Source organism: Cetorhinus maximus, chromosome 2 (assembly GCF_964194155.1).
Source record: "Cetorhinus maximus chromosome 2, sCetMax3.hap1.1, whole genome shotgun sequence".
NCBI lineage: Eukaryota > Metazoa > Chordata > Chondrichthyes > Lamniformes > Cetorhinidae > Cetorhinus > Cetorhinus maximus.
Genome location: NC_135880.1, coordinates 221,332,295 through 221,352,410, shown reverse-complemented (window position 1 = coordinate 221,352,410; position 20,116 = coordinate 221,332,295).

Sequence of the window (20,116 nt, the reverse complement as noted above, 5' to 3'; positions counted from 1 at the left end):
AATTTCCGCAAGACTTTTCCTGATGGCCTGGTGTAATTCCGGCGGAAGATTGACAGAAACTCTAAAGAAGGGGCGATGGTGGCAATAGAGGATCTGGAGAATTTTGCAGAAATTCTATCTTGGGTTCAGAACAGAGACTCTACTCCTGTTTTTAATCAACTTTGTGAAACTGCTAAGAGATTGTACAGGAAGCGTGTTATGAACAAATATTATCTAACAGAAATAACAGACTCTCAAGTGTTTTTTTTTTAAGAATGATTAGATGAGGAACCAAGACCCAAGATACAGGATGTTAGAAAAGCCCACCAAATAAATTAGGCAAAGGGAGATGAACAGTGAGTCAGGGAGCAGATGGAGCAATGAGTCTTGAGTTTAACGCAATGAGGGCTCAGGGTGGGGAAGGGTATGTATGATGCTATATTTAGAGTTTAGCAAGAACAAGACACGAGAGCTCATAAGCAATTACCAAGAGCAGTCTTGATAGGACAGAGGTAGATAGGGAAATTTGCGATACAGAGAGAGAGAGTGAGAGAATTTGGAGGTTAGAGATGACAGAAGATCATCCATTAAAAGACAAGTACTTTTCCTGAGTCTCATCTAGGAGTGTAATGAAGTGTTCAGTGAAACTTCCCAGGCACAGAGTGGGGCATAAACCCTCAGCAGTTTCGGGCTTTGTTGAGAAAGGGAAATGAAGTGCTTGGCATGGAAGAGAAACCAAGCTTCTTGGTGGCTTCTTTAACAATGAAGGAGGTGTGGGCATTCCTTTGGAGATCAGAAATTACAACACTGCATGTAGAAACAAAATTGATTCAGTTCCTCTATTACCGTCATATGAAGCGATCCAAAGCATCACAGACAATGAGATAATTGACATTCTAAACACTGAGCACTTGACAGCATTCCAAGACAGGTGAGACTGCCAAAAATCCACCCTCTAGTTTTAATTATTTTACACCAACCCTTTCATTCATTCATACTACACAGCACTCAGACAGGGAGGCTGTGTTACAAATGCCCAAGCGAGACTGGTCGTAAAAAGAGATGTTTCCTGCATTGAATAGTGACTGTGTAATCCTAGCAGAGATAGTGGAAGGTAAGATAATGAACTTCTCGGAGGAAGGAACTGGATGAATATCTGGTTGGAAAATGACTGGAGGTCCTGAGTGTCATAAACCAAGATGACCAAATACTCCATGACTACACTGCAGTCCTCTGGAGAGGCCTTCACTCAGAGGGTTGTGAATCTTTGGAATTCTCTACCCCAGGGGACTCTGGATGCTCAGTCATTGAATGTATTCAAGACTGTGATCAATAGGTTTTTGGACACTAAGGAAATCAAGTATATGAAAAGAGAGAAGGAAAGTGGAGTTGAGATAGAAGATCAGTCATGATTATATTGAATGAGGGGCAGGTTCCTGGAGCCATATGGTTTGCTGTTCCTATTTCTTTTGTTCTTATAAGATGCACTGCAGGAGCTTACCAAGGCTCTTTAGATAGAAAATTTCAAACCCCTGACCACTACCATCTAGAAGGGCAAGTTCAGCAGACATATGGGAACACCACCACCTGGAAGTTCCCCTCCAAACCACTCACCATCCTGACTTGGAAATATATCGCCATTCTTTCACTGTTGCTGGGTCAAAATCCTGGAAGTCCCTCCCTAACAGCACTGTGGGAGTACCTACCACACCGACTGCAGTGGTTCAAGAAGGCAGCTCACCACCACCTTCTCAAGGGCAACTAGGAATGGGCAATAAATGCTGGTCCAGCCAGCAACGCCCACATCCCGTGAATGAATTTAAAAAAGGAAAGATGAGAATCGATAATGGAGTGGAGGATAGATTCTATACGCCAAATCTAATGCTGTTGGCAGTGGGCTAGCCCACTAGCTAGAGAGCCGGTGGCAACCTCATTGCAGTGTTCCCACCCCACCTTGATGGACTTGGTGCCAATCAGCTTGGGCTCCTAAGTGTGTTGGGGGCAGATATCCTGCCCTCCAGAGCTACTGGCCAATCACAGACTGGCAGCTCTCCAGTGCCAGCAGCGCCACTAGGAGCAGTGGCCAGTGCCAGCACTGCAGGAGGTCCAGGCTGAAGATTGTCATTAGAGTGAAGGTAGGTGTGGCGGGCTCACTGGAGTCACTTGGGAAGGATAGATTTTTTTTGCTGGACAAGGGTATGAAAGGACATGGAGCCAAGGTGGGTGGATGGAGTTAGGATACAGATCAACCATAAACTCATTAAATGGTAGAACAGGCTCATGGAGCTGAATAGCCTCCTGTGTTTGTGTGTGTGTTTGTGTGTTAAGGGGTGTGCAAGCTTGTTCTGCGATGATCTGTGAATTGGTTTTCTATTCCAGGTTATGGAGAAGATTCAGAACTATAGAAACAAAATGGCAGATACCGGCCCTACTTGACTACGGACTTCAAGACTAAGTGCAAAAATAGAAACAAGTAACATTAGGAATTGTTTTATTTTTAAAATACAGTTTGAAAACCATTCATTATTCTGTAATTCCTGCATCTGTTTCTTGGAATGAATATGAAAGGTTTATTTTTATTTCTTTCCTCCTCCTGCAGATGTTGACTCCTGCACCATCGATCCAGTGTCTCACCTAAGAGGCCATTGTTTGTGTGTGTGTGTGCTGGTGGTCCTGGCTGGAGACCGTTAAGAGGTCTATGGAGGGATCACATCTGAAGCTGACCCTTTCTCCCCCTCAATGACCACATAGAAGCACGAGGGCCAAATGGAAGCAATGACAGGTGGGATCGGGGATTGTGTTGTCGTCTCTGGACTGAGTGGACACTGTAGTGGCTCCTACAGTTGCCTTGGCTGAGATAATTTAATTATGTAGAATATGCAGCATAGGAACAGGCCATTCAGCCCAACTGGTCCATGCAAGTGTTAATGTTCCACACGTGACTTCTCCTACTCTTCTTCGTTTAACCCTATTGTCGTGACTCGGATGGGAGGAGTGCGCAGTTTGACTAGTCCCATTACTCCCCAGGTTGCACCGTTAATTTAAAAGTTTGATTCACTCACCAAAATGGCCAATTCTTTACCTTTGCTACTGTCGCCCAGAATAAAAGAGACTTTAACCAGGCTTCCTTCAACAAAGAACAAACCTATTAATTTATTATAAAACCAGTCTTGCCGAACAGAAAGGAAAAGCTTATTAACATACAGTATGGAATATTGAAGTATATTAATTACTCTAATTATTCTTTCGACATACCCTAAGACACAGACACACACACACACACACACACACACAGTTTAAAAGTCATCCGGGGTATATGGTCTCTTAGTGCGAAATAGTCAATGACTCTTGCACTGCTTTTCAGACAGACTCAAGGAGTATCTACAGGTGGTCAATTCCAGCACGTAGCAACGTTAGGATCTTATATTCCTGACTCCAAAAGGGCTGCTGTCTTCTTTTCTCAAGCAGTTGGTCCTTTTCCTTTTCATGGCAAAACCAAAACCAACTTTTAAACATCGTTTTTCCATGGCATAGATTTTTCAGGGCCATGTGACACCTTTTGTACACAGTCCACCAGGGTCAATAGGTTTCCTGCTTCTTTAAAGAATGGCTCAATTACCTTTTCTTGTCAAAGGATGTTTCTTCCAGGAATAGCAATCAGATTCCTGCATTAACCCTTTAAGGAACAGTATCTTTTAAAACACAGATTCTTCCAGAATATTCTTAGTCCTTGACGTTGAACCATTTCCTGTGGTCAAAGTGTTCATGACACTATCAGCATAGCCTTCTACTCCTTTCTCCTCCATGTCCAGCTTACCTGTAAGAGTTTCTATGAGATTCACCTCAACTACTCTTAGCTTACCCGTTCCGCATTCTAACCATTCTCTGGGTGAGGCAGCTTCTCCTGAATAATTCGCTATTGGATTTATTAGTGACCACCTTATATTTATCCCCTTAGCCTTGGTCACTATCCACAAAAGGAAACATCTTTTCCACATCTCCCTATTAGCACAATTTAGCAGATTAAACCCAGGTCCTTCTAATCTGCATCTCCGTCTTCCCCTCTGAACAGTGGATTTATCCAGCAGTGCTCTGAGGTAGCCGCTTATTCCTGCTCAATCAATATCATGGAGTCTTCCAGTTGGGAGTTAATTGCAGAGTTTGTGCCTTTGGGAACCATTACTTGGGTTTATTCACTTCCTCGAACAGATTAAACAAATTAGGGAGTGTCCATGATTGTTAAGATTGTACACGGTCGATTGGGGATAAAAAGGCACAGATGACTAAATTGCCGTTTCTCATTTCCCTACATTTTAAAAAAAAACTTTTGTGACATTATCGGTTCTGATGTAATGATCCAGATGCCCAATTGGCCCTTTGGGAGTCACAAGGTGTCTTATAATTCATTAGAGAGAGGCTGATTTCCCAGAACTCAAACATATTCTTGTCCAAGGACATGGTAGAAAGAGCTGATAGTAACTAGTGAAGTATTAAACTGATGAAGTATTAAACTAACAGAAGAACAATTAACACAGCAATGTTTTTAAAGAGAAGTCACTTGCTTTGTGCTTATAGACTAAAGAACTGTATTTAATCGAAAGCGCTCTTTGATAGAGAGGGAGGGGGTTGGTAGGGTGAACCTTCAAGACAAAGCAATTTGGTCAACCCTACAATTGGACTACGGCTCAGTATGGAGAAATTAGATCACAGAAACAGACCATTCAGCCCAACAGGTCTGTGTTGATGTTTGTGCTACCCACAAGCCTCCTTCAGCTCATCAGTTATCAATATTTTTTTTATCGGAGTTATAAGATTACTGTGGTGTATTTCAGAGGGAACCTGATGGTTCCTTGAGGCACGTCAGTATTTTTTATTCATTCACAGGACATGGGTGTCGCTGGCTAGGCCAGCATTTGTTGCCCATCCCTAATTGCCCTTGAGAAGGTGGTGGTGAGCTGCCTTCTTGAACCGCTGCACTCCCTGTGGTGTAGGTACACCTACAGTGCTGTTAGGGAGGGAGTTCCAGGATTTTGACCCAGCGACAGTGAAGTAACGGCGATATATTTCCAAGTCAGGAATGGTCTGTGGCTTGGAGGGGAAATTCCAGGTGGTGGTGTTCCCAGTTTCTGAGTCAAAAAAGCCAGCGAGAGAGAGTCCTGCATTTCTATAGTTCCTTCCACTGCCTCAGGATATCCCAAAGTACCCAATAGTCAACTAAACACTCACTGTTGCAATGTAGGGAATACAGCTTTTAGGGGACACTTTTGGACTGCCCTGCCTGCACTCTGATCCCATTCACCCCCAATTCCCCTAGGATCTTTACAGAAGCAGCCCCACCTGCCCCAGCTGAACCAGGGGAAAGCACAATTAAATAAATGCAAATCAGCCCTGTCTTTGCATGAACATACCCTGAGGTTTTTAAGTTTTTGTTTTAATTTGTTCTTGTTGTATGATCAGTGGGTCTCACAAAGAGGTTCTGAGTCCTGTATGGTTGAATATTAACGGTTTATTGGGAACACATATCTATGTACAGGGTATAGCCCAAGCTGTAAGCTAACTCCAAGCTTGCTTCTACACAGGTCTGTATGCAGTTCACAACTGACCCTAATCTCAGGAACTTGCAGTTCTGTGTAGGTGACGATAGAGGTTGACTAGACATCTTCTGCCATTTTAAGATGGTTAAGGGCAACACAGACATTTCTGCTCAAGAGAGAAAAAAATTGGTTTTGGATGATGTACATGACTTTGAATATCTGCTTGTCACTATACCTTAATGGTTCAAGGATGATGCCTATGACTGGAAGCCGGGTTTCTCCAGGCCAGTAGAGTGGTGTGTCTGCCATTTGTAGCCAGAGATCTCTCAGCCACGGTTCCTTATTTAAGAGGACATTGGCCCCCATGTTTCTGGATTTCAGACTGTCTATTTGGATGGCCTTTTATAGAGTCTTGGCCAGCGGTATGTCTGAAAGGGCATTGCCAGCCACTCCCGCAACAATGCTGGCCCTCATGTCCAGTGTGAAGTTGGTGAGATATCCACATTCCAGGAAGAGAATCCAGGATCCTTGACCTCACGCAAAAAGCACGGTTGGGCCTCTTCCTGGTGTGGTACCTCAATCTCATGGGTTGTCTTGGGATCCTCTGCCCGTCTGGGTGTTTTAGCTTTGCATAGATTTCTGAAGTTCCCAGGTGGTTGTGGCTGAAACACTGCAGTGACTTTGCTGGACATTGCTCTTGCCTGTGTGGTGGTTTGGCTCCACAGTGCTGTCATGGTCTCCCACCCTCTTGTGGTCTGTATGGGTACTGCCTTCCTTGGCCAAAAGCCTCTCTGCCCCATTGCAGCTGGGCATTTGGGGTTGCACTGTGCCATGGTTTGCTTTCACCGTGTAAAATGGATTGGTGCTGTTTCTGGATTTCAGACTGTCTATTTGGATGGCCTTTTCTAGAGTCAGACCTTCACTTGGTCTGCGGTATGTCTGAAAGGGCATTGCCTGCCACTCCCACAACAATTCTGTCCCTCGTGAGTGTGGAATTTAGATCACCGTAGTCACAGCCTTCAGCCAATCTGTATAATTCATTTATAAAAGAATCAACCAGTTCTCCAGGCTGTTGGACACGTTTGTTGAATTTCACTCTCTCTAAAACGTTGTTGTTTCTTAGATTAATAAATGTATCAAATGATTTTAGAACTTCATCAAACTTACCTGAGGGTTCACTTATTCCTTGCCTCGCCATATTATTATCGGTTATTGGACCTATAGAATAATGTAGTGTAGTGTATTCACTTGTTCAGTTTCTCTCTTATCTAATCCTGAAGCTATCTTATGAATCTTTTCCACCAAAGTCCTCAGTTTTGTCCTGAAGGAGAGTCTTACGGACTCGAAACGTGAACTCTGTTTTTCTCTCTAGGGATGCTGTTAGACTTGCTGAGATTTTCCAGTGTTTCCTGCTTTTGTTTCAGATTTCCGGCATCTGAGGTATTTTGCTTTTATCCTCAACTTTGTGTTTGGTCTGGCCCTTGGATCCCGTCCGAATTTGTCCGGTAATGTTGATTTGTTGTCCATGGTTGCTTTAAAGTTCAGGGGAGTACGGCTTTAAACGCTGGGCGGGTTTTAAAGTTGGCGCCACAGTAACTGTTTTTCCAAATCGTTTTCCTGCTTGTCACATTTTGGCAGGCTCCCGCGGCCATGGCCGTCTCGGCCTCTTTGTCTTTAGATTTGTGCAACAATCTCCTCAGTTAACTAATTCTGGGCCTTCCCTGCGATACCGGAGTATTCTGGGGAGTTTTACCATCGATTCCTGGCTTTGGCTGAGGTTTTTAAATGTTCAGCTTCTTTTTTCACAGTGAGCTCGGTCGCCATTTCTAAACCCAGGCTGCTCTTGGAAACATGCGGCTCTAACCTTTGCAAAGCACTGAAGCTTTTTAAGCTAGTCCTAGCTCAGAACTGAATGTTATGCTCACCTCTGCTGGGTCCCTTGACTCTTCACTCTGTGGGCATTCACAATGGGACCTCCCTGAGATCCTGTGGCGCCCTCAGCTGGACAGTGGAGCTTTTTCCTCTGCCTTTCTGCCTGGAGTTAGCTCATAGCTGGGTCTGTACTCCGATTGGGCAATGGGGCTTCTTTCAGGGGATCTCTCTCTCTCTCTGTGTCTTTGGATCAGGTGTTTTCAGCCAGGTCAGGATGCTGCTCCTTTAATTTTCCAGCTTTTTGGATTTCTGCTCCAGCTTCTCTGAGGCTCTGGGTTTTTCCATTTGCTGCCACCATGTTGTACGTTGTATGTTCAGTGGGTCTCACAAAGAGGTTCTGAGTCTTGTATGGTTGGACAGTAAGTGATTATTCATAAAAGATAATTCACATAACTATGAATGCATATAAAGGGTATAAGCCCAAGCTATGAGCTAACTCCATGCTTGCTTCTACACAAGTCGCTGTCCAATCCACAACTGACCCTAGTCTCAGGTCATGTGTCTCTCTACATCACACACTGGGCAGTACTGTTTCCCAGTCCCATATTCACCCCTGCTAGGCCAAATACCCTTATGCTACAGCTCCCAGGATTTGTTTGGCACACACAAGCCAGGCATTATCCTCCAGGGCCATTGAGAATTGCCCACATAGTGTGGAGCTGGAGTTACATGGTAAGCATCATGGGTCCTATTTCTTGAAACAGGTTTGGAAACCAATAGTGTTTTTAAAAAAATAACCTCATGATCATTTTTACATTGGGAGTGCCAGCCTGCAGCCAACCTTCTGACACCGAGGTGAGACTTCTACCCACTGAACCACGGCTGACACCAAAGGCTATGTAAGCGATTACACTTGTGTGATGTTATTAATTGAACCCCTCCTACCGCTGCCACCTTTAGTGACAAACCTATAACTAATGCTCCCTTAATCCCAGCATTCCAGACTGGTATTCCATCGCTCCAAACACTCATGACACAACTTTGAACGATCAATCCTGGGATCGGACTGCTAGGGTACCCGGCAAATGAACATCGGATGAAAATTTCACCCACCCACCATTATAAAAACATAAGTACGTTAGAACTAGGAGCAAGATCAGGCCATTCAGCCCATCGGGCCTGCTACACCAGTCAATAAGATCCTGGCTGATCTAATTGTGGCCTTAAGTCCACTTTTCTGCCTGGCCCCCCCCATAACCCTTGACTCCCTTAATTTGAGGAAAAATCTATCTTACTCAGGCTTGAATATATTCAATGCCCCGGCTCCCACTGCTCTCTGGGGGAGACAATTCCACGGGCTAACAACCCTCTGAGAGAAGAAATTCCTCCTCATGCCTGTCTTAAATGGGAGACCCCTTATTTTGAAACTGTGCCCCCTAGTTTTAGATTCCCCCCACGAGGGGAAACATCCTCTCAGCATCTACCCTGTCAAGCTCCCCTCAGAAACTTATAAATAAGATTACGGAAATCCAAATTGTACACAGCAAGGTAACAAGGCTGGTTTTAGCCCAGCAGGTCATAGTGAGCACGGAATTGAGGCAGAAGCATATTCAGGATTTTTTTTCTCTCTGTATAGTTTCACACTAGTTTACTGTGCAGTGCATGTTAGGCTTGCCTGTCGCTAAGTGCCTGTCAGATGGGAGAGCTAATGGGATCTTCCTTTGTAACGCGTTTAAAGGGTGGTTATGGTAAATGACCTGAGGTTTCTTGTATTTTTTTTTAAATAAAAAAACTTTTACATTTCCAACATCAAAGAAGGTCTTCGGCATTCAGTGTGAATCATGTGACACAGTGGATATGGGTGAAAAGAGACTGAATGGAACTGCTGTGTAGTTCAGTGAATGCTCTTTGTGTTCCAGGCAAAGGATTCTGTCTTTACACGATCTCTGACCCAGATATGATCTAATGGATAAGAAACTCCACAATGCCAGCATGAATTTTGACTCCTTTTAAATCCCACCCCCCTCCCCCGAATCTTATCCGCTCGACCTCACCCGGGAAAGGATTGCTCCTTCAGGATGTGACCCTGGAAATGCAGCCAGTGACTTACAGTGTGAATGAGGTGAGCAGCGTGGGGTCACATAACAAAACCCTGCGCCTTGGCGGGGGGTTTGATTCACCTCCCTCTCCTTATTGTACACTAACCACTTTCCATCAAATGCCGGCTGGCTCAGTGTGAGAACGGGAGCAATTAATCGGCTGCACAAGAATTGCAAACAACAGATTGCCTGGTTTTCCTGACATTTAAATTCATTCCCCCCCCCCACCTACTCACCACCGTTGCCTCCTCCCTCTGTGTGATTTTTTTTTTCTCCCATTCTAAAGTCCCAGTGGACACTGGTACAGGTGAGAACTAAATCTCTCGCAGCTGATCAAAGTAGCTTTCTCACGTGTGAACCTGGGACATGAACGGCAATAAGACTGACTGACCCGACGATGTGGGGAAGGAGGCTTGACGCCGTCATTGAGACTAATCCTATCTCCACCCGCCCACACCCAGAACCGAGACGTCCCAGAATCGGCGATTGGGAGCAGGAGGAGCCCTGCTCCAACCTAGAGGAGCACTGAGTCCAATTGTAATAATTCCCTTTCCAAGGCAGCAATGTTCTGCTTATTGATATCAGGTATGGTTCAGTGGATAGAGCACTCTGGCATCTAAGCGAGAAGGTTGTAAGCTCACGTCCACTCTAGGACATGAGCACAAAATCCAGGCTGACGCTCCAGTGCAGTACTGAGGGCGTGCTACATTATTAGCAGTGCCCGTCTTTCAGACCAGATGTTAAACCGAGGTCCTGTCTACCCTCACCTGGTAGCCATAAAAAAGATTTTAAGGCGCTGTTTCATAGAAGGGCAGTGGAGTGCTACCAGGTGTCCTGGCCAATGTTTATCCCTCACACAACATCACAACACCAGGTTAATCTGGTTTCATTGCTGTCTGTGGGAGAGTTCTGTGCATAAATTGGCTGCCGTGTTTTCTACATTGCAAAAGTGGCTACATTTATAAAAAAAAACAGTACTTTGTTGGGCTGTATAGCGCTTTGGGACAGTCTGAGCTCATCAATATAAGATAATCACTAATAAATCCAATACAGAATGGAGGAGAAACTCCTTCAGACAGAGAGTGCTGAGAATATGGAAGTCAGTGTCGCAGGGAGTAATTGAGGTTGAATAATATAGATACATTTAAGGGAAAATGAGACAAACACCTAAGGGAGACAGGAATAGGAGGATATGCTGATCGGGTGAAGTGGATTAGGATGGAAGCAAGCTTGTGTGGAGCATGAAGGCTGACGTTTACCAGTTGAACCTGTCTCTGAGCTGTAAATTCAGTGTATTTCTATGTCACGTAATAATGTAAACGCAAGTTTTCTGCCTTTATTGGCAATTCCATCCTAAAATGTAAAAATAAGGCATGTGACTGCTGCGATCTTTACAAAATGCAGTCACGCTCTATCTCACTGGTAGAAAACCTTGTGTTGTGATTCAGGAGTTTGTCGCCATCTGGTGGCGAGGTATTTCAGGTACAGATCTCAACTCCACACTTGCGGGCTGGAGTTTTCTGGCCCCATAGCGATGGGGTTTCAGGCAGCTGAAGGGGGTGGGGGTGGGGGGTGTGTGTGGATAGTAGGGGGAAGCCACACCGGGAAGGCTCTGAAACACATTCCTGTTGTCCTTAATAGGGCGGCGAGCTCCCAGAAGGCTGGGTCTAAGGGTATGCCAACAACATGGGCGGGCTTGGGACCCCCAAATGGGCCCAATGTCAGGATCCCAATGCCTGCAGCCCCTACAAGCAGCCTGATGGTGGGCACACGACTTTTGCCTACTGGATTATGCAATTAATGATGGGTAAACCTGTTATCAAGCTGGGTCTGCAGGTTTTGATGATCAAGTTGAACTGGAAAGAAGCAAACTGATCTGCGAATAGCTGATGAGAGACAGAAACCTGGGACACTGTTTTCTGGAAGGTGTTACCTGGAGGTCAGGTGTGAGGCCATCAGCTGATCTATCCAGGGTGTAGTGCTTAACTCAACATCCGATTGTGCACAGCTCTGGTTTCCATATATACCTTGGTTAGATCGCACTTGGATGGGGAGCAGTTCTGGTCTTCACATTACTGAAATGGTACAGAGTCAACGGAGGTGGTGCACATAAGATTTACAGGAAGCTGAGAAATTTCAACTATTATAGGAGAGAGTGAGCAGGTTGGGCTTCCCTTTCTCTTGAGAAAAGAAGACTGAATGGTGATCTGAGATTGCTCGTCAAAAACTCTGAAAGGGTTTGATCGGGTAGAGGTCGAAAATATGTTTCCACTTGTGGAGCAGTCCCAAATTAGGGGCCATAACTACACGATAATCACTAATAAATCCAATAAAATACCCAGGAGAAACTTCTTTATCCAGAGAGTGGTTAGAATGAGGAGCTCACTATCATATGGAGTGACTGAGGTGAATATCACAGATATTTAAGGGGAAGCTGGATAGGTTCATGAGGAAGAAAGGAATAGAAAATGATATTGATGGAGTGAGATGAAGTAAGGTCAGGGGAGGCTCTTGTGGAACATAAATACCAGCATAGACCAGTTGGGCTGAATGGCCTGTTTACATGCTGTAAATTCTATTTAGGATCATGGGGACAGTTTACTTAACTGCACAGGGTTATTGTTATGTGCTGGAGAGGATCACAGTCAAATTTTGTTACACCGTGTTCTGGGATCTTTACAGATACTTCACTGGGGTTGCATTCCCTCATTCCATTCATTTCATTCATTTTTCCAGGTAAAATGCAACCTGGTCACTTTGATTATTGAAAAAAAGGAGAAAGCAGATACGAATACGTCTTTTGAAGCAGAAGAGCGGAAAGAACAAGTCTGCTGTCCCAGTCCTAAAATTTTACAAATTAGTCCTCTCTTCCTGAGTGGGAATGTTCTTTTTTGGACCCGTCAACATTAAGTTTCCAACCCTTAAAGGACCAATAGTACCAGGTACAAGTAACTCTTAAACAAAACTGAAATGGAACTTTCATTGAGACAAGGAGCTATTGAGTGGAGTAGAGGACTATGTCAGGTCACAGAGACTGATTGTATTGTATATAATGGTGCTATATAGGAGGTCCCACTGTATCTTGGATCAGTTTACACAGCCTCTTTACTTATGTTTCCTGTTATATTCCGCAGTACATCAACTCCTGTTAACAGTGCATTTGATTTACCAGGAACAAACATGTCAGGAATTACCCTTATCAGAAACTCCTTTTTTCACTGTTACTAATTAATCCTGGATCTGAGCCATCAGGAGAAGTTGTTATTTCGCCATGTGCTTTAGAGTGGCACATTCAATAAAGCCCAGCACAGCACAAAGTACAACACAATCTATTCGTTACCTGTGCGTTAAAGGGATTGGCGGTGTCATTTATTAGGATAGTGTCCATTGATCCCAGGATGCTGGGTTACAAAAGGCCAAGCCCTGAATATTATTTCAGCACAAACCAGGAAAGATGTGTCTGATCAGAAAATTTGGTATTTGTAGCTCTCCATATTTATCCATTAATACCAAATGCACACTCCGACACCTTATTTGAGGAAGGATGTAAATGCATTGGAGGCGGTTCAAAGGAGGTTTACTAGATTGATACCTGGAATGAGTGGGTTGTCTTATGAGGAAAGGTTGGGCAGACTGGGCTTGTTTCCACTGGAGTTTAGAAGAGTGAGGGATGATTTGATTGACGTATACAAGATCCTGTACAGACTTGACAAGGTGGATGTTGAAAGGATGTTTCCTCTTGTGGGTGAGTCCAGAACTAGGGGACACTGTTTTAAAATTAGGGGTCGCCCTATTAGGACAGAGATGAGGGGAAATTTTTTCTCTCAGAGGGTTGTGCAACTTTGGAACTCTCTGCCTCAGAAGGTGGTGGGGGCGGGGTCATTGAATATTTTTAAGACAGAGGTAGATAGATTCTTGTTAGGCAAGGGAATCAAAGGTTATCGGGGTCAGATGGGAACGTGGAAATTGAAACTCAAGATCAGCCATGACCTTATTGAATGGCGCAGCAGGCTCGAGGGGCCGAATGGTCTACTCCTGTTCCTATTTCTTATGTTCATGTCTTGTTTCCTCACTGTGTTGTACCACATTTGACACTAACATACTTTTTCCCTTCGACTTCAATCTATGAATCTTCTCACCCACCCTGTGTCTTCCTATTACCCACTGTCTTTGAGTTATTACATTCTGACTCATCTTCTTTCCTCCTTGTTTCAACCTTGGTAATTTTTGGCACTTTGCCCCTTGACCCCCCCCCTATAAAACAATTAAGACAGTACAGCTGGAGCCTTTGCATTCCTTGTAGCACGTTACAGTTTTGAGGCGATCAGTTTAAGTTGTACTGAGCTGTGTTCTGTGGAATAGGAGCAGGCTCTGGTTTGGTCTCCGATAGGATGGTGTGCCTCTCCCCTAACATGTGTCCCTGTGTTTCAGATGTTGGTCATTGCCTGTTATGATGGGTTAGATCTGTAGTTTTACTGACACTTTTCTAAAATCAATGCTCTGATTTACTGCTTTTATTGATTGATTAACTACAGCTTCTGTCAATATATAAACAGTAAATAACATCACATTGACTGAGTTTATCACCCAAAAAAGATCACTATCCAGTAACTCCTTGGGAAAAAAAGATGCATGAACCTTGAGGAAGGGCAGGATTGGCCTTGGCTCTGTTGTTGCCCCAACTCGGGTTGATTTTTTTTCACCTCCTTACCTGAGGGTCACTAAAGCCAATAGTCTTACACCGCTGCCTTCCTAACCCAACACAAGATCGGGGGAAGAACATCTCACCTTTGTGGACTAGAAGGCTTTGCTGTACATTCACCAACTGTGTGACTGGGGAGGTTGGTTCCCTATTACTGGATGAGAAAGATTTAATTTGATGTTATGTCCTAACCCTCTGATTGAGATGGCATGGACACCAATGGGCTGAATGGCCCCTTTTTGTTCTGTAACCATTTTATGATTCTAAAGTTTATCATCACAGTATCCCTAACCCTTCCATTAAAGTTCACTGCTTAAGTATTGTTACTCCCCCAACAATTCCCATTCCACCTATACCCGATAGGAGCAACTGTGTCAATCTTCAAATCTGGACTGGTAAATCAGCTTGAAAATAAACCTTTCCAAAATAAATGGAGGGAGTGTTGCGCCATGGGAGGAGCTGTCTTTTGGATCCGATGTAAAATCAAAGCCCTGTCTACTCCCTCAGGCGGGCGTGAAAGCTCCCATGACACTATTTCAAAGGACGGCATTTTCCCCCTGTCGGGGTGGTTGTGCGAGGACAGGCGGGTCCTCAATCGGCGCCCCTCCAGTGCCGCCATTTTACGTGGGCGGGTCAATTAAGGCCCGCCCAGCGTGATGTCCGCTCGGAAGCGCTGTGCGCTCCCTGTCCGGGCGGGGGCGGGATTTCCTGAGCAGGTCCGTGCGCTCTTTCGCACATGCGTGTAGAATAGCGCACTCATCTCCCTGAGGCAAAGTGAGGCAAAGGGAGATAGGTTGAACTTTTAAAAATTTACTAAAAGTAAGAAAAATATATTCCCGACATGTCCCCTCATGTGACACTGTCATATGAATTGGAACATGCCCATTACTTTTATTTAAAAATTTTCTGAACATTTTAAACCCCTCATGAAACCTCATTCCACCTGTGGATTAACCTTAACGTTGGACAGGCAGGTCCATTAATCATTTTAATTACTGTTTTAATGGCCTTAATAGGCTGCTGACAGGTCAATGGGTGCGCAACTGATTTGGCTGCACACCCGCCAAACTGAAAATCTAAATGATGTGGGGCGATGCCGGGACACACACCCGACGTCACCCCCGCGTCGTCTTACGCATCGGCGAGTGGGCCCCGTCCCCAATCCCCGAATGGAAAATGCTGCCCAAGGAGGAGCTGGGGTGTTCTCCCAAATGATTTGACCCATATTCATTCCTCAATCAACATTGTCAAAACAGATTGTCTGATCATTGTCAAATGTGGGAGCTTGCTGTGTGCAAATTGGCTGCCATGTTTCCTACATTGCAACAGTGACTACACTTCAAAAAATGTTAAGCCAATTGGGATATCCTGAAGTTGTGAAAGGCATTCCACCCACCCCATTTCTTTCTAACAGGCTGCAAATGTTGGAAACTGAAATTAAAGCCAAAAGTGTTGAACATGCTCAGTAGTCCGTCAGCGTCTGTAGGGAGGAAAGGTGAGCCATCACTTCAAGTAGAGACTCCTTTTCAGAAGGCATGTTGCTACTATGGGGAAGCTCAATAAATACAAGAGGGAGAGATAAGACTAGCTGAGGTACAGTGGGAGGAACCTCATGTGGAGCATAAACACCAGCATAAACTTGTTTTTTTATTCATTCATGGGATGTGGGCATCGCTGGCTAGGCCAGCATTTATTGACCTTCCCTAATCGCCCTTGTTCAGAGGGCATTTAAGAGCCAACCACATTGCTGTGGGTCTAGAATGACATGTAGGCCAGACCAGGTTCATGCTGTAAATTGTGTGTAATTCCATGTGATAAGGTCTGATGAAGCAACTACATCTGAAACTAACCCAACTCTCGTCTTTCTCAAATGCATCTCGTCAAACTCGTCAACTTAAGATTACTTCAGCAGTGTGCTTTAATGGAATTATTACTCATCCTTTTGTAAGTTTCTTTATTGACCAAGCAATTGAAACATCAGCCATTGTCTTACACCATTCATTGAGCAGAAGGGTTCACATCATTCAGAAGAACATGACAGTTACGAAATACATCAAGTCTTGGTTGAGTACATTAAACACATGCAATCTTCATCAGACCAAGGGTAAAAATTTGTTACAAATGTTACCTTGGGATAAAGCTTACAAGCCAATTGAACAAATGGAATCCTCTGGCCATCGTAGGGTTAATAAGGTAATAACAACCACCTGGCATTTTTGAAACAAGGACTAATGACTTTCCTGGTCCAGATGGAGGTTTATTCTTCTCTCACATTGACCAAGCTGTAAATATTAGCCATTTAGTTATTAGGGGAATCTAGTTAAGTACACAAGGGAGAAAGGAATTGAAGGATATGCTGATGGGTTTGATGAAGGAGAGTAGGTGGAGGACCATGTGGAGCCAGTATGGACCAGTTGTGTTGAAAAGCCTGTTTCTGTTCTGTAAATTCCATGTAATCTATGATGGACAATTTGTCAGTGGTAAAGTCATAAATTAACTGCTGTAAATGTCTTTACAGAAACAATTACGTGTAAATGTAATGTCAGGGAGGATTAGATAAAATAGACTGCAGAATTTCCAACAAATTTACTGAACTAACAGATCTCATCTGTAAATATAGTCAATGGGTGATTGCTGCTGACAGAATTTTGTTTGCAGAGCTGGGCAAGTTGCTTCATTATAAAACCATACAGCACAGAGGGAGGCCATTTGGCACATTGTGCCTGTGCTGGTTCTTTGAAAGAGCTATCCAATTAGTCCCGCTCCCCTTAAAGGAACATCGTCCTATTTTATGATACTACATTTAGCCAATCGATCAGAATGGTGAAAAGAAACCCAACTTTAGTGCCTAGTCCTATGAATGGAGTCCAGAGGAAAACAGTACAATATAAAACAGGGGCTGCTACCCTCATGTAGAGTGGTTTCCATTTCACATTTTAATTAAAGGATAAATTCGCACATCCCATGTCTCCAACAGGGAGCTACAGTTATAAAGGTTGTTAAATAGTGAAACAACACTGTCGCTGTAATTCTCTAAACTGCATTCGCTTTTATTGTGAGAGTGAGTTAAGTTTTCAATTTAAACAGCAGATAAAATAACATTGAAAATGTATTGAATTGATTTACTGCTCAAAGGTAGAGAACTTTCACAGCAGATTTAAACATTGATTCACAAAGACTATTCTCTGTATCTGGCATCTGTGTGGAGATACCTATCTCTGGAATCTTGGCCTTCCTCCAATCCTGGCCTCTTGCAGAGTCCCGATTTTAATCACTCCACCATTGGAGGCTGTGCCTTCAGCTGCGCAGACCAGCTCCTGAATTCCCTCCCGGAACCTCTCCCCCTCTTTAGCTCCCTCTCCTTTGAAACGCTCATTAAAACCCATCTCTTTGACCAAACATTTCAGCACAAACATCTCTTTGTATGGCACGGTGTCAAATTTTGATTATGTGAAGCGCCTTGGGATGTTTTATTACATTAAAGGCGCTTTATAAATGCAAATTGTTGATACCTTCTTATGTCCTTGGTCCAACATCGGATTTTACCAATACTGAGCATGGTTGTGTCTTTCAAGAGTTAGTGTTTGGTTGCAAAGCCCTGCTAATTTGTTTCAGTTTTCTCCAAAACTGTAATTCCTTTTTTTTTTAACTGTATTTTTTTTCTTTATTAACTTTAATTTTAACTTACTGACTCAAAACACTCTGAACCTGTATAAAGAACCAATCAGGTTCCTGATCAGGTTCAAAGGTTTAAGAAGATTAGATTTTCTAATTAGTGATTTTTTGACACATTTTCCACTCCGTGCTCTTGAGTTTATCCCAGGAATGCAAAATGAGGAAATTTCGCTTCCCTAGCCCAGGGATTTCTAGCCAAATGACCCTAGATGGTAACGTGTTAATAAAGCTTTGTGCAGAGATTGAGGTTGTTGATCCTTACATGCAAGGCCTTACAGCCAGTAGCCATGTTATATGGACATTTGTATATTGTAGCATTAAAAATGCAATGTTTAATTGGCTCACAAAATGATTAACCATGCAGTTATTAGCTGATTCCGCAATCGGTTATTCCTGAGGAACAGATCAGGAAACTCTGAGCTCATAATCTATCTATTAAGATGAGTGATTAAAATCATGGCTTGAGGTTTCATGATTTCCTGACCTGTGCTCTCTCGGGACCTGTGTTCCAAACAGGGAAAATCAACTTGGAAATCAGTGGAAACACATCACAAATGCTTTGCAGATTAACTCTATTAATGGGTTAAATAGTTGATATTAAAATTGTGAACATTTATATTCCACATGAACACACTATCTACATTTAGTTGTGTATTTTATTCCAACATTTTACAGCTGGCTATCTGAGAGGGGTAAAGGTTGCAATAGGATAAAGGTAAAATACTGCGGATGCTGGAAATCTGAAATATAAACAGGAAATGCTGGTAAAACTCAGCAGGTCTGACAGCATCTGTGGAGAGAGAAACAAGAGTTGACGTTTCAAGTCCATATGACTCTTCTTCAGAGCAATAAGTTTGGTCAGAACATCAATGGAAAAGATTTATTAGGGAACCAATTCATTCAGGAAACTCTGGCCCAAATACATTCAAAGATGAACCCAGGACCAAGAGTCTTTTGGGGAAGTAACCTCAATTTCATGTCTTTAATGCAGGGAGACTTTATTTTTAATTATGAAGAATGGGTCAAGAGCCATGATACCAGGCTGCCAACAAGGTGAGCAAACATGAGAAAAAAAATCAATGACGACCAATAATGATACCTGCAGGTTTAAAATCCCTGCAGATTGTTGGAAGGAGGGAGGGCATGAGGAGAGGTGAAGGGTTCAACAGTTTCAGGAGAAAGAGAGAGTTAAAGTAGGAGATCTTACACTGTCCCTTAGTTTCTACACAGTTAGGGTGTTGGGTGGTCATGTAGGAAGGGGTTTCTTATTTACTCTCTCGTGGGTTGTGGGCGTCGCTGGCAAGGCCAGCATTAGGTGCCCATCCCTAATTGCCCTTGGACTTAGTGACTTGCTAACCCATTTCAGAGGGCAGTTAAGATACATATGTATTGCTGTGGGTCTGTAATCACATGGTGGCCTGACCGGGTAAGGATGGCAGATTTCCTTCCCTAAAGGGCATGAGTGAACCAGATGGGATTTTACAACAATCGATGATAGTTGTTACGATCTTCATCACTGATGACTAGCTTTATATTTCAGGTTTATTCATTGAATTTAAATTCCACCAGCGGCTATGGTGGGATTTGAACCCATCTTCCCAGAGCATTAGCCCGTGCTTCTGGATTACTAGTCCAGTGACATTACCACCATGCCACTCCCCCTACATTGGCAGACAAGGGTCATGAATGGAAAGCTCAGAAGAAAGATTTACCATCATAGAACACCAATCAAACTGAGGGAGTCAGTTATATTTTGGACTCTCTGTAATATTAAAGAAAGAGACAGAGTGGGAAGTGGCAAGATCTTGTTGGCAGCCTGGTATCATGGCTCTTGACCCATTCTTCATAATTAAAAATAAAACAAGATTTACACCCAATTCTATCAGATTCCCTATATCTGGGTCACAATAGTGAGCAAAGAAACTCCTTCCCCTTGTGCACAATGACTCATTCAGAAATGTTGTATCTTGCAGATGACAATAAAAGTAACAAAGGCTGCCTGGGTGGGAAATTGACATGATTCGGATTCACTCTTCATTCAATTAGCGTGCAGTGTAAAATAGGTGGCTGTCCTGATTGCACTAGTTTCTCACGGTTGTAGTGTATTGAAAATTGTAAAGTGCATTTTATCCACTTGAAACTACCACACACACATGTACCAGCAGAGGTAGTCTGCTAGGAAGAGATAATAAAGCTCCATGTTTAACAGCTCATGCAGTTCTAGTTCTAAAATGTCTCCAGCTGAATATATAACT